A 12,891-nucleotide genomic window follows, 5' to 3' on the forward strand; every position below is an offset into this window, starting at 1 on the left:
CCTCACCTGTGTTATAATGACAGAGTTGGGTAATAGTGACATAGACCAGATAGTCCCCAAAGCCTAAAATATTTACACTTTAAGATATTTGGCCCTTTATGGAGGAGGTTTGCCAACTTACCCCCAGCCCAGAACAAGCGATGCTCACTAAGAATGTGTATGAATGGAGTGGCTGTCAGAGTAAGAAGAAAGAAGGGACTGGGCAGAGCTAGGACGGACCTCAGAGGCTGTGCACTGGCCCAGGGTCGGGCTCACGGCAGCCCTGGGGCCAGATCCCCGCCCAGTGCCTGGCGCACCAGCACGTGTGCTCTTCCCGGCTCCGCTGGGGAGGTGTCCCTGCGTTCCATGGCCGTGTGAGGGCAGAGCTTCTGCCTTCCGCCTCTTTAGCTTCATCGGGCCATCCCTTGTACCCCCCCACTTTCTTTTATGGGCTTCCCCCCACCCTCCCATTCCCCACCCCATTTTCCAGCTACCCACACCTTCCCAGCCTTCCATTCAGGGTCTGAAATCAATTATCAGGGACTGATGGTCCCAGACTGGCTGGATAAAGGGATTATTATTCTCCAGTATGGAAAAAATATAAGTCTGTAGTGTGGGCTCAGACCGGGATGGGAAAATTGGCTCTGTTGTTTTCTTTCCCTCCCCATCTGCAAAGAATCCTTCCTGCCCTGCTGTCCCACCGCCTCCGCCCAGTCTTTTTATTTCCCATAAAACCTGTGTACTGGCGTGAGCAGGGTGCAGACAGGGGAAGGGGTTTCACCATTGCTTCATTCGAGTGCACCAAGTTGTGATATTTTTTCCTCTCTGGAGTAGTTTCTGGTGGAAGGAGGTGCCCACAGCTTGGCCTGAGACCCAGAACACACCTGTATGGCCGAGCCTGCCATGAGCAGTGTGTCAGGCAAGCTTGCCAAGAAACCAAGACTCTCAGATAATCTGAAGTCGAGGAAAGGCATTCAGGTCAGGAAAGGTCTCTTCCTGCATTTCTTACCTGTTCCTATAGCTGCTCTTAAACACCCATTCCAGAGGCATTATAATGAGATGCTTGTTACCCAGAGAGCTCTAGTAGATATGTTCATGTGTCCTGGCACAAACATGACTGCAAGAGTCTCACTGGGCAGAGGTCAGCAGGCATCCTCTGGAGGTGATTGGTCTGCATAGTCTCTGGTTGTAAATACCACGTGCATGCCTAGTATTGGTCGTAATTGCTCAGGTTTAGAAGAAAAGCATCATGAAGAGGCACTTGAGAGTTCTGGGGTAAAGCTCTATGTAAAGTGATGTATGTCATGTCCCTAGTTCAGTTTTCTGTCCTGGTTTCTCTTATCGGCAGCCATCGATTTGGAGTTATAATGGAGATAGGGTTACAGAGGATTGGGTTCATCTTGCCCATTGGTCATATCTTTAGCAGAGACGGAGAGAGTTACTGAAAGTTCCCTTTTTCAGAGTGGCAAAAGGAAGCATGTCTTACTTTTCATACCTGGGCACAGTCTGCAGGGGAAGACCAGGTCTAAAAATAAGGCTTGTGCTCATGCTACCCAACTTGCCTTTCTTGGGCTGGAGAGGAATTAGGATCCCTGCTGTGTAGGAGCCTCTCCCAGGTCTCTTTGCTTGTGACTTTAAGAAACTTGCTGTATGTATGACCTCAGGTAAATCACTTGACCTCTTGGTGTCACCTATAAAACGGAAATACAACACTTGAGGATGTTAGGTGGGTGTTGTGTGGACTAATAAAAATGATTGGAAGGCGCTTGACATATAAAGTGCTCTGTGTAATTTTAAATAATAACAACAGCAGATTTGGTATGTGACCTCCTGTTGAGTCACTCTGGGCGGGAGGCTTCATGTGGATGACGTCCTCTTCTATCTTTAAAAAACAAAACCGGAGAGACTTCCCAGGTGGTCTAATGGTCATGCTCCCAATGCAGGGGGCCTGGGTTCGACCCCTGGTCAGGGAACTAGATCCCACATGCCACAACTAAAGATTCCTCATGCCACAACTAAGACCTGGAGCAGCCAAATGAAGTAAATAAATATTTAAAAAGCAAAACAAAACTAGAGATGTAGAGTCACTTCTTGGGTTGAGGATAAGGGGTTGGGAGGAAGTGTCAAACCTGACCAGTTAAGGAAGGATTGATTCCGTTCAGAATCCCTTTTGCCTTCCATGTTTGCATAGTTGGATGGTCCCAAGCCAGCTGCCTTGCTGACTTGTATAAAAAGCTTTTAATTTCCATTCTCTCCCTGTTCTGAGCAATTTTATTGAAAAAACTTAGTATTTTGTTTCTGATTTTTTTTCCGTTGCCGTGACACTTAATGGCTGTGTTCAAAATCACACAAGCACCTAAAGCAAGGAAGGCAGAGTGAGAAAGCTGGGTGCTTAGTGTTCACTGAAGATGGAAAATGTTGAGAGCTCGGCTCTCAGGGGGATGGTGTGGCTTTGGCCCTTAGCATCACTCTGGCAGAGAGCTGTTGGCAGGTGGCCCTGGCTCACCTCACCGTCTCTGAAGGGACTTGGAGTCCGAGGTACATACACTGAGCTGGGAAGAGAGGACAGGTAGGGAAGTGATGTGTACGGAGCATCATTTGTGTGTCAGGCTCTGTGTTATCACGTAAAAGCTCTCAGAATGCCTGTGATCTACATGGTCCTGTAACGATTTTACAAATGAGAAACCGAGGCCAAGGGAGTTTCAGTAACTTGCACAGCGGCAGACAGTTGTAGGTGGGGAAGCTGGCTGGGATTTGTACCCAGTCTGTCTGACTCTGTTGCCCATGCTCTTGCTGAGAACCACACTACCTCTGCTGAGTGGCCGGCTTCTCTGAGACCTGTTTCTTGTACTGCTCTCTGTTGGAGCACTCAGATCAGCATCCTTCAGAGGATAACTTTGACAGAGGAAGAGAGACACCATCTGTTTTCCTTTCTGGATGAAAGAGGCAGGAGTCATCTCTAGGTTACCCTGTCTGCCTCTGTGGTTGTCTCTGCTCTTTTCTGTAATGACCCATGGTTGTTTGGGTCCCAGTTCAGGCACAGGGTTTGCCAAGGCAGTTCTATTTTTGGAAAGGAACAATAGGGACCACAGCAAATTGTTTGCTAAATGAAGTTCCCAAAACATCCGCAGAGCATCTTCCTGTCAGCTGCCAACCATGCTGAGGACGTGATGTAATCTCTCCATGGTGTAATTACCTGTGACTATAAAAAGACTTGGGGATTGTGGTAGGAGGCTGGGTGGGTCATTATAGAGCTGGCTGAACCCTGGCATCATGAAAAGACATTGAGAAATTGCCCTCTGCTTGCTGATTGTTGTGCCATGATTAGAACACCGCCAGTGCATGGTATGAGCTTTGCACTGTTAATTCCGAACAAAACAAGCCACAGGTCTACCAGACTGAACACCTCAGTGGCTCTCCTCTGGGTTAAAGCCTCATTAAACACACATTCCACCTCCCAAACAAAGGTGCCCCTCTACTCTGGTCCTTAATTACAAGCTTACAGGTTATCCTTACCCACCTCTTTCTGTAAAAGAGGGTCACAGGGTGCTAATAAAAAAAAAACAACTAGGTGAGTGCTCAGAGTCTTTAATTGTTATAGGTAGGTTTGTAGATGAATTCTTTCACCACCTCTCACTGACTGGGAGATTCCTTTCTTCTTCATCACCCCAGCAGCACCTACGAGGGTGTGAGCAGTCCTCCCATTCCAGGTGGCTGATACTGGTGTAGCCAGCTGCCTGGACTGTGGCCAGATCAGGAGTGACTTTGGCCGCCGTGTGTTCAGCTTTGGAGCCTAGAGGAATGGCAGTGTTTAGCGACGACTCGTCCACAGTGCACTGTGACTAAGAGGGATGCCTCCTGCTGGGTCTCCCTGCCCTGTTTACCCAGCTCACCTTAAGCCAGCCTACAGTTTGAACTCTCCACGAAGAGGATGAGTACTGCCTCGGTGCCTCACTGCCTGCATTACCTTGGATAATCTTGCTGACCTCGTTGTCGGTATTTCGCTAGAATAGGGAAGACAGTAGATAATCTTACTTCATACAATTGTTGTGAGGATTAAATAAGATGGTACATATGAAGCACTTAGGACATTGGCATACAGAGAAGTAATTGCCAGGTGTGAGGACCAGACTCGAGCACCAGTTGATACCAGTCTGCACTTTTGACACCACAGCTGATTAGCTCTGTTGGAAGGTGCTCCTTGTTTCTTCCGTGTCTCTTGGATTCTTTTGGATTCAGTTCAGTGCAGCATCCTGAGTATATTTAGACACATACAGATGAGTTCTTCCCAGTTCACATGCCCCTGATTCTCAAATGCCACCTGTTGGCATCTCACACGTGAAGCCAAGCAGAAAAGAGCAGCGGTGGCCCTTTGCAGTGCTGGGGCTGAGGGTCAGCTGGGTCATCTCACAGTCAGTCCTTCCCTTCAGTGAGGCTGTCTTGTTGGCATCTCAGAGCCGGGATTCCCTCAAAGCTGCTGGTTGTTAGGAATGTCCAGAGGGTTTTTGAAACCTTAACAAATAGAGAATGCCAAAGGTCTGTTCTTTGATTTTTTGGACTGTGCTGGGTCGTCATTGTGGTATGTGGGCTTTCTCTAGTTGTGGCCCGCCTTGTTGCTTCTCTTGTTGCGGAGCACAGGCTCTGTAGAGTGCATGGGCTCTCTAGTTGTGGCACTCAGGTTCAGTTGTGGCTCATGGGCTTTAGTTGCCCACAGCATGTGGGAATCTTAGTTCCCTGACCAGGGATCGAACCTGTGTCCCTTGAATTACAGGGTGAATTCTCAGCCACTGGACCATCAGGGAAGTCCCCCAAGGGTCTGCTCTTTAAAGAGGTATTTCATCAGCACAGTGATATGAAAGAAAGGTTATATTCTACAGAATTTCTAAACACATCTAGGAGAATACAAGATAGAATTAAAAATTAAGAACTCTCTTCTCGTCTCTCCGTTTTGGTAGTGTTTTTGCCTCCTCCTCCTTTCCTTAGCTGTGTTTGACAGCATAAGTTTTTGTAAGACTCTTTTTCCTACCCAGGTTCACTTGTTTCCCTAGAGACAAGGTTTTCCCCCTGTTTTAACTGCTTTAACTTGTTAGCTTTGCCAGTAGCCAAATCTTTTAAAAGTACAACTGTTTAATCATTCAGAATTCTGGGAAGTAGTGCAGAGAAGATAAACAGATTCTCTTCAAGGTTTATTCTTTGCACAGCGTTTTTTCTTCTCAAATTCACAAAAAGTATTTTAGCTGTTTAAGCCAAGGAGGGGAAATGTGTTTCAGGAAGTTATCGCCAAGAACTCCTGCAAGATTATAAAATAATTCGGCTCTGGCCTTTGTTACTCTGAGTAGCCAGCGAGTGACACTTTATATAATACAAATGTCCTGACTATCAGTTCTTCACATTCAGTAGATACAGGTCTCCCTGGGAGAAGGCGGGACCTGTGTATTTATTATCACTGGCTTGAGTTCCAACAGCTTAGCCTTGTTGACTCTGGCAGTGGGAGGCTGAAGAGAATGTCGTTGGGATTGTCATGCACCAGACAAGGACAAACGGGGCGTGGGGAGCCACCTGTCAATATTTGCTGAGCACCTATCTCGACTCTTCGAGGTGCGGGGCCAACAGGAGAGGAGCCTTGGATGTTTCTGCTTCCCAGTTGGTCTCATTACTTTGGAGGCTAGATTGCAGAGGACCCAGTGCAGCCACACTCAGGCTCCTGATGACGATGCATGCCTGCTCCAGATTGCTTACTTATGGCCTATGAAGTTAGCTGGTGACATCAGTGGATTGTGTGGCCCTCTGATTTGTCCCCATCATGCAGTGGAACTTAATCTTAGTTCATGTTCTTTCTTCTTGGCTTTATGAAAGTTTGCACATAAGCTCCTTGAAGTCAGGGACAATGTCCTTTGTACTTTGTTATAACCAGGCCAGGGATCGTCCTGGGGAGGTGGGGGTGGGAGGGGTCACTCCTGGTAGGCCTGTGCAGGGTCATGGTCCGTGCTGTGTGTGAGGACAGGCAGGACGAGTCCCTGGCCCTGTGAGCAGCAGCAGCCTAATCAATGGTTCCCCGTAAGACTCTGCCCATCCTTCTTGGCAGTGGAGAAGGATGTGGAAGTGTCTTCATGCTTTAGAGGGTGAATGTAGTGGGGGGGGGGGGGGGGGAGGGGGCGGTCTTCTGAGAGGAAGGGAGTGGGGCTGGGTAGGCCGCCCAGACGAGTTCATCACCCTGTGTGTTAAATTTCAGCCTGAGCGAGAGTCTGTGAACCCAGTGAGGGTTCCCTTGGGTGACGAGCAGCAAGGAGAGGTAGGCTTTCATTACATGTGAGAGTGACGTCGTGTGGAGTAATGCATGTGCGAACCATGCTGGCCCTAAACTTAGCCTGACATTGGAGAGGGAGACGGCAGCTGGATGGATTTGGCTTCCCTTCCCTGTCCACAGCTCCCTCTACCTCTGTCCTTAAAGTCCTTATTCCCCTTTCCCTGACCGCTAGAACCTTCAAGCCTGTCTTTACACTGTTCTTTCAGTGGCTAGATTTCCTGTAGCTAGAAGCCCGCTGTCTCCCCTCCCTCCCCTTCTACCTTCACTTCATCCTCTAAGATTCAGTTCAAAGTCAGCTCCTCTGAGACAGCACCCATCCCCTTACTACTAGAATAAATAAGGTCTGAGGGAAGGAGAGTTAGGCTACATGTGTATTTGCTGAATGATATAAGCAGGAGCTCTTGGTCTCAGCCCTTTCTCTTGGGAGGATGTCAGAGAGTTTTCCCTGTGAACAGGATTCCGATTCCGAGGGTCTTGACCATCTTTGATTATTGAAGGGACTGGACAGTTCATTAAGGCTTCTGGGGAATTCCTGCTTTGGGGAACCTGAACCCTTTGTCTGCAGCTCATGATACACAAACCGTGTGGACTTGTTCCAGACCCTAACACCCAGGGTTGCCATGGAACAGATTGGGTTTCGTGTTTTCATAAGCGACATCAACTCCTTTAGCAAGTGTGTGTTGATGATATAAGGCAGGCCAGGGTGGGGTGGGGCAGCTGAAGATAGGTAATGCCTTGGAGGACTTTCAGGAACTGGGTACTGGACTGGCTCTTGTTGGAAGTTGTCACATGTAGTCGGTCCTCATGGTCAGCCCGTGAGAGGCGGGTGGCTGCAGCCAGGAACAGGACTCTACACCAGAAGGAATGCAGACGGGGCGGTTTAGACTCTGATATGTCCACTGTTTCCTGTTGAGCTCCCGCCGAGGGTTGCGATGGTGCCGGCTCCAATTCTGTAAGATGCTCCCTGTGGTCGCTATTGCTGCCCTGGAATACCCACAGGCAGGGCTCGGCTCAGGTGCGGATGGTTGCGAAAGGCCTCTCTGAGGGAGAGGAGTCTACCTAAGACCTGAGGCAAATAGGGGAGACAGATGGCATAGTCAGGCTAAGAATGCAGTCTCTTGGGCCAGGTGGGCTGGTTGGAAGCCTGGTCCTGCCACTCGCGTGTTGTGTAATTTTCGAGACGTCTCTCAGCGTCCCTCAGTCTTGCTACCTGTAAAAGGACGCACATACCACGTGGGTTAGGGCGTGGCCGTCACCACTGTTGTCGCGTGATGCCTCAGCCAGCCTGTCGGGGCCAGTCTGGAGGGAGGAGAGGTCCAGAGAGAATTTCGTGTCTGCTGGGCTCACTGGGCTATTCCTTCCTTTGGAACTTGCAGCATCACTTCTGTTGAAACTTTGGAAGTCTGGTATACTCGGTCCTCTAAACTCGTTTGCGGCTTTACCATACTGGTTGAGTGAGTGGTCTCTTCTGTTTTGGTGGAGTATGTTTGGAAGCCAAGGTTTCAAAAAAGAAAAGAAGCGTAGCCTTAGCCTAAGAGTTCAGAGGTTGGGCTGAACATCACCAAAAGCACAGTTTGGGGGAAGCACCCAGAGGGGTCGGATGCTGCTGGGGGAGGCAGGTAGGTGCTCTTCCTAGCCGAGTTGTCAGAGCAGTGGAGGAGGGAGAGGGTGGAGGAATAAGCTTGGTGTTAAAGGTCAAAAGGTTAGAGAAAAAAACAAACACCAGTTAATGGATTAAGGGTTGAATGAATCTAAACAAGGAAATGTGGAGGACTGGAAGAGGGTGTTGCTTTTGGTACAAGTCCATGGAGAAGATAGGGAGGAGAATGGACTCTTTGCCTGTGGGGACTGGAAGGGACTGGCTGAGTGAGGCCGCCCCTCCAGGCTGGTCCCTCATCCTCTGCGTCTGCCCAGCCAGCCCGTGGGAGGCCTGCCTGACAAGAATGACTTATTTCAGCCAGTCTGGTGCACTGCACGGGGTCCCACATCAGGAATTCCATGGGGAAGTTTCCTCATGCTTGAGAAGGGAAGGGAGAAGAGGGGAGGAGCAGCTGGCCATGGGCATGCAAGTGTATCCAAGACTGGTCAGCTGGTATCCGGCCAGTGCCTGGAGCTGTTGGGGTGAGGACTCTCCTGTGATTTGATGTGTCCAAGTACAGAGAACCGTCGTGCCTTCTAGTAGAGATGTGTTTCCGCTTCGGCCACCTGGGATGCAGTTCCTTGACCAGGGATCAAACCCCTGCCATCTGCAGTGGAGGAACAGAGTCTTAACCCCTGAATCACCAGGGACGTCCCCGTGTCTCAAATTTCTTATGAGAGACCTTTAGCAGAGGAACCCGTTCTCTATGCTATTGCTCTCAGCACCTCCTTGTCAGGCACTTGAGAAGCTTTGTGGTCCCTCTTGTTCAGAATTCTGTTACTGGTAACAGAAAGCCCTGGCCCTGCAGGAATAATTAACATTATGATAGGATTGATAGGATTAGGTGAGTTTGTACATGTAAAAGTTCTGGGTAAACCAGTGGAAAGGATTACTGTAATGCTTTTTTTTTTTTTCCTTTAGAGAGCATCTCTTCTTTGAATTGCTCGAAGCACTTGGTTAACACTAACTGGTTAATCCTTCATCCATCCCTGGGCAGAAGGCTGGCTTTTAAATAGCTCACTTCGTATAGATCAAACTAAAGTTTCCAACAGAGCCCCAAATCTTGAATCTAAAGCCCAAATCTGTGGAGTCTAAAGCTTGGATCTCCCAAGTGTGAGACTGCCTCACTCCTGGGAACAAAGAATGTGAGAGAAGAAATGGAGGGATCCTTTAAAAAATTTTTTTAAATTTCCACTGACATAGTCATGTCAGACAAGGTGGCTGTAGTCAGGATTTTGAGAAGCCTAGAAATCTTCCTCTTGGAAAGACCCATGTTCCTCTTGGAAAGCCCCAGAGTCCTGTTGGGAGTGAGGGCCTGGCATCAGCTAGGGAAGCAGAAGGCTAACCCAGGCACAAGTTAACCCTGGACACAGAGTTCTCTTTAGGCTGTGGTTGGCGGTACCTGAGGCTCCAGATTCTGTACCATAGTGCCAGTCCCCCCCCCCCTCAACCCCGGTACACCCCCATGGAAACCCACTTGCCACCCCAACGTGTCCCAGGATGTGTCAGGGCACCCACCGCTGGTGACTGTTGCCTTCTGCAGGTCCCATGGCAAGGCCCCAGGGAGGGGTGGGATCAGGTACCTCCCTGAGTGTCTGGCCTAGGGCAGTTTTCCTGCAGAACAAATACTGCAGCCTCCACTGGGTAGGATGGCATCTGGGCAGATCAGAGTCATGACAGCTCTCTAGTCAGGAAGAGGCCTGGGCTCTTTGACTCACCATTGTCTCTTCTGACGTATGGTCTCAGCAGTGTAGAGCTGGCGAAGGGAGGTTTTGTTTTGTTCTCATTGCTAGGTAAGGTCCTCCAGGACCATCAAGATGTTTCTTCCCAAGCTCGTGCTTTCCAGCCTCTGGTCACAGCTTCAAGGGCAGTTTGTGTACTTTCTTGTACAAGGTCTTGAACCTAGAAGCAGGGGAAGACAGGCTGAGTTGGAAAGTTCCTCCTTCCTCCAGTGGCAGCTCTGTGGGCTCCTAGCTTGAAGTTCAGGTCATTCAACTGTGCCAGCTAAGAGTCACCGGCTTGTGAGAGAAGCAGCCAGCTGACCCTTGTAGATCATATGCACAATTGGGTCTCAAACTTGAGTGTATGTTCGAATCCTCTGGGGGCCTGGATTGCTTTGCCTCACCTCCAGAGTTTCTGATTCGTCAGGTCTCAGGTGAGGCCTGAGAGTCTGTGTTTCTACTAAGTTCTTACGGACTGCTGCTGATGGTCTGGGGACCACACTCTGAGAACCACCAGTTTGCACTTGGGCTGAAAAAGCCCACTTGACCTTTCCAGAGCAAATTTGATAAGATGTGAACAGAGGGTTGGAGAGGTCACAAACTGCTGGGGATAGAGGAAGGTCAGAAATAGGATGTTGCAGGTGGATCAGCCTAACTTAAAAACTGAGAAGAGGTTAAATGATTAAAGAAGGTGCTGGCTGGGCTCTTACCTTCACCAGTCCAGTTCTGGTCCTTTCCAGCTATCGGACAGAGGGAGGGGCCAGGCCTGGGGAGCCTCAGTGGCATCACTTTGGGCATCTCCTCCCTCCACTTCCTATTCTGCCCTTTTAGGCAGTGGCGAGCTCTGGAAGTTTGTGTTTTAAGTCTTTCCACAGCTTGAGGTCCATGGTACGGAGAGCAGGGTGCTGAGCTGGGGTCCCACGGATCAGCCTGTGCACCACCTCTCACGAGCAGTAACTGAAGGCCCCTCACTTTGCTCAGGGGCAAGCGCTCTTCAGGGTCCTTTGAGCTTGGATACCCAACATTCTTTTTTCTTTTTTGGTTGTGCTGGGTCTTCATTGCTTACGTGTGGGCTTTCTCTGTCTGCACAGAGCTGAGGCTACTCTCTAGTTGCAGTGCGTGGGCTTCTCACTGTGGTGGCTTCTCAGGTTGCAGAGCATAGGCTCTAAGCACACGGGCTTCAATAATTGCAGCGCGTGGATTTAGTTGCTCTGCTGCATGTGGATCTTCATGGACCAGGGATTGAACCTGTGTTCCCTGCTTTGGAAGATGGATTCTTGCCCACTGTACCACCAGGGAAATCCTACCTGGCATTCTTTAATGCCTTCTCTGATGGCTTCCTCAGCAGGGTCAGGAACTTCCGCTTGCTTGTTAACTTGTTTTTTTTTTTTTTTATTCTTTAATTTGTGTGAAAACTTCTGTTGATATTGAACCAGAATCCCACTGAGGGACTGACTGTCTGAAAGTGAAACCAGAGAAGTTTGGAAATTAGAGTAACTTTACTTTTTAGAGTCTCTGGCCTCTACAGTTATGCTGTCCCATAAAACTGCCCACAGAGGGGTGACTTCGCATCATTGTCAGGTGCTGGTCCCTGTACCCCAGAACGTCACACTCATTGCCAGCAGTGTTTCTGGATGTCTGAGTTCTCATTTCCAGGTACCCAGAGATGTTGGCCTCCCTTCCGCACTGCCCAGCACAGTGCTCATGGGAGGCCCGTGGAAGTATTAGCTGGTGTATGGAATAGAGGGATGCACCCACGCGCCTCCTTTCCTTTGATTTCTCCCTTCTTACGTTGTGTTCATCGCCCTCCTTTGCCTTCGTCTCTCTCCTCCCTCTCTGCTCGCTTTACCCACTCTGTGTTCTGGCGCAGCTGGCCGTCAGTGTCTGTGCACCGTGCGTGGAGGGGTTGGGGTGTGCCTGGGGAGTTCCCAGGGGTCCTACCCTAGCCATCTCTGTGAGGAGCACATCCAGGCTCCCAAGTCTTTCCCCTATTCCCTTCTCTCTTATGCCCACTTTATGGGAGCTGTGAGTTACAGAATGTTTTCACCATCCTAGGGGAGGTTGCCACTCTTCAGATTGAGTTGGACCCCGTTTGCAGTCTTTATTTCCTGCCCGCTGTATTGGCAAGCTGAAGGACTCCTGGCCTGGAGAAAACTAGCATGTCCTGCCTCAGAACCATCGTCTGGCCCGTCTCCCCAGCCTCTGTCTTGGCTGACTGTCACTTAACCGCTCTGATCCTGCCTGGGTGGCTTTCAGGCAGCTCAGGCAGTGACTAGCCTGAGGTCTCCCTGGAAACAGGGAAGATTGAGGCTGATTTAACTCATTTTAAGTGAAATCACCAGCCTTTTGATGATTCCATTAATTTCCTCCCTTCTGAACACGCTCACGCTAGTAGTAATTGGAAATCCTGACTCTGTTTCTCATTTCCCCCCACTCCTCTGCTTTAATCTGAGGCAGCTGGATACTGCACTCTGCTTTTTCATTTACTGGAAGAGCAGTTTGAGGATGATTTTAATGACCGGCTTTGACAGTACTTCCAGAAGCCGAGACTGTTGCCGCTCTTCAGTTCACACCCACTTGGGGGCCTCTGGCTCACTTACCTTGCTCCTCTGAAACTCTGCTTTGTTCTTGGCATGCAGGTGGGAGGGGGCCCTGTGAGAAGGGGCCCCAGGGGGAGAGGGCCCTGGGGCTCTCTTGTCCCAGGTAGTGTGTGCAAGCTTTTCGTCACTCAACATTTGCAGACCTACGAGGTGTGCCAGGCACGGTCTAGTTACTGAGCGTTTCCCTGCCCCCTCTTCCCTGCCCTGGTGGAAGCACAGAGGCCTGAGCCCGTGAGGTTCCAGCAGAGCTTGTGACTAACCACAGACCTTGGGAATTGTCTCCAAGGCTTTCTCTGTATGTTTGTATGATAGCGATGCCTGTTTCAGTTTTTACTTTCTTGGCTCTAAAGAGAAATAAATAATATGAACCACCTCCCAAGATCAGAGAAATAATGGTTGCTTGCTGCTGTTGGCAGTTGACAAAATGTAAAGCGCTTTCTTGGGTATCATGTCACACTAGTGTTCTCTCAGTGACTTACCACAGCCAGGAAAGGATAAAGCTGGTTTTGAACCCAGGTCCTCCCATTGCAAGTGAAATGCTTTTTGTACTACATTGTGTTCGTGTGTGTGTGTGTTTAACACTGACTTTCCAATGTCATTGTCTTTAGCAGATCAACCACATAAGTGTTAAACTGTTACATATGC

At 49.4% G+C, this 12,891-nt stretch overlaps 1 protein-coding gene across 5 annotated transcripts in view; it reads left to right on the forward strand.

The window, feature by feature from the left end:
• SUSD6 (sushi domain containing 6) overlaps nt 1-12,891 on the forward strand; it is a 95,275-nt gene that overhangs the window by 43,851 nt on the left and 38,533 nt on the right. The window lies entirely within an intron of this gene.

Source organism: Bubalus kerabau, chromosome 10, assembly GCF_029407905.1.
Source record: "Bubalus kerabau isolate K-KA32 ecotype Philippines breed swamp buffalo chromosome 10, PCC_UOA_SB_1v2, whole genome shotgun sequence".
NCBI classification, from domain to species: Eukaryota; Metazoa; Chordata; class Mammalia; order Artiodactyla; family Bovidae; genus Bubalus; species Bubalus kerabau.